This window comes from Cavia porcellus, unplaced genomic scaffold, assembly GCF_034190915.1.
Source record: "Cavia porcellus strain 051 isolate PalLab524CR breed Dunkin Hartley unplaced genomic scaffold, mCavPor4.1 scaffold_11, whole genome shotgun sequence".
Classification (NCBI taxonomy): Eukaryota; Metazoa; Chordata; class Mammalia; order Rodentia; family Caviidae; genus Cavia; species Cavia porcellus.
This window is the reverse complement of record NW_026947494.1, coordinates 10,282,211-10,284,482: the sequence shown is the minus strand read 5'-3', so window position 1 is coordinate 10,284,482 and position 2,272 is coordinate 10,282,211. Positions and strand designations below refer to the sequence as shown.

At 39.2% G+C, this 2,272-nt stretch overlaps 1 pseudogene; it reads left to right on the top strand.

Moving 5' to 3' along the window:
- Window positions 1-377: 377 nt before the first annotated feature.
- LOC134478181 (large ribosomal subunit protein mL42-like) lies at window positions 378-859 on the top strand (annotated as a pseudogene).
- Window positions 860-2,272: the final 1,413 nt, after the last annotated feature.

Sequence of the window (2,272 nt, the reverse complement as noted above, 5' to 3'; positions counted from 1 at the left end):
ATAAAAGCGTACTTTGCTGAGAATCATTTCTGGGTGATTTCTATTTTTATATTTTGGGGGTATTTTATTTCTCTGTAAGTTTTGTGAATCTGCTAATAATGCAAATGACTATAGACCCCGAAATCAGCCGAATGCATCTTGTTACTAATTTTGGACAGAGGCATTTGGTTTGTGTCTGTAAATTACTATCAGTATTTCTTGTCTCTCCTTAGGTGTGATTCTGTTTTGAACCAGCTGACACATTACCTGATTTGGTCATTAATCGATGGGTTAAATAAACCTATGCCAATGTTTATTTTACAGCTATATGAATGATTATTATTACCTCTTTCAAAAACAATGTTTTTTTCACTTTGGAGATTTTTTTTTTCACTAAGATGTGTAATGCATTCACTTGGCAGGGCCAGGTTAACTGCATCGCTGACCACGTGCACACCATCAGTGGCTTCTCTTGTTACTCAGACAAGTATTCTGCGGCCCAGAAGAATGAAAATTCCAGCCTGGAAGTAGATTTTAAAGGATCTCCACTGTCAGCAGCAGCAGCAGCATTGGTATTGGCAATATCAAAGGTAGCCCTCCTGAAGCATTTATTTTCTATCCAAAATGGAGCTTTATCTCATGTTTGTAAATCTATATATTCTTCTCTTCTAGGTGACTATAATTTTAAATCAGAGCTTGCTTTGACATCTAATGCAGGACAATAGTGTGCTACCCTGCTTCTGTGGACATTCCATATGAAAACACAAGACCTAGCCCTCAATCAGATGGTGTCCAGAATAGTGAAGAAACACATAGTCTAGTGCTGAAAACCAGATTAGAAGACAATGAACACCTTGAGATCCATGAGAGCAGAGTTTAGCAAAATGTTCTTTATGCTGATGTATCATTGGTATCCTCATGGGCAGTATCACAGACTTTGTATGAAACTGAATCCTCTGGATGATACTGAGGCTCTTGGAAGAATCAAAGAGAAATGTTATCCTGTGCCTCATTTGCCATAGGAGAAAATACATTCTAGTACTGTACGGTAACAGCAAAATAATAAGCTGTCTTTTCACTTTAAAAAAAGGGTTAAAGGAACTTGAATTTGGCCCAATCTCTGTTCCCTAGATTTTCTCCCCTCTATTAATTTTGGATTTGTTTCCATTATTGTTTTTGTAATTGATAAAATTTATTCCCAATTGGTGGCAGCAATAGTTGGAAAGAGAGTTTTATAGTTTGACAGTCTGAGCATTTGATACAGCCAGTATGCAGCGGTACCTTGGTTCACAAACTTAATTAAACTTAAACTGTAGCGTGCAGTTCTTTGTACTGTGCCTTGGAAGGTCAAGCCTGGGGATCACTTTCTCAGGATCACTTTTCAGTTGTTTCAAGTAGCAAGACTCTTCAAATAATGGGAAATACATAATAGAATTTCATATTTCTCTCCTTGTGTGGTATATTTTTCCACCTTCTACAAAATTACACACATTCACGAAGTGATTTTGAGGGTAGGGCATACAGAAGAAGGAGGAAACTCTGCAACACCCTTACCCTCATGGAGGACCCTACCCTCCTGGGCCACGGCTCTGTCCTTTGTTAACTTCCTACTTCCCTTCTCTTTGGTAGCCTTATCTGTTTTTACCTTCAACAGTTCCTACTTGTCCCATGTAATATTCAGTGTGTCTTTTGCAAACAATGGTGGTATTTCTGTTGGGGATCAGGGGTGGCCTGTAATGGCCTCTCTATAAGGAAGAGAAGCTACGTGTCTTTCCTATCGTCTCCTGAATGTCAGTACCTGTGCTACTTCTAGGAATCTGCCACACTCCCGGCCTTTTCCACACGGAAACTAGGCTGGTTGCTGTCATCAGGAAGCTCACTGTGGCCAATCGCTAGAGTGGTGAGGTCAGTTGTTGGAGGCATCGGCTGTATTGGTCTAGGATGTTTCTCTTCAATTTACCTTGATATTCAGATTATGTCTACAAGGGACTTGTTAGTCAATGGTCTGTATTTATAGTACTTAACGAAATATTCTGTTCTTAGTGTCCAAAGACACGCTGTTATTTTTGTAACACTTGTGACATCTTTTTGTGCTGTTTGTTAAATCTATCTTCCAAGGTTGGAATTTTGTATTGTCCACCTGCCACACAGTGGGCAAGGCTGATGATTTCATCTGTCTCAAGAGACTGGAAAGATATTTCTTATATTTCCAGCTACACTGATTAGAACCTCTGGTCAGTTTCCTCAAATCCCTCAGTCAATTCTTAAGTCTTCTATAGTTCATGGTCCATTA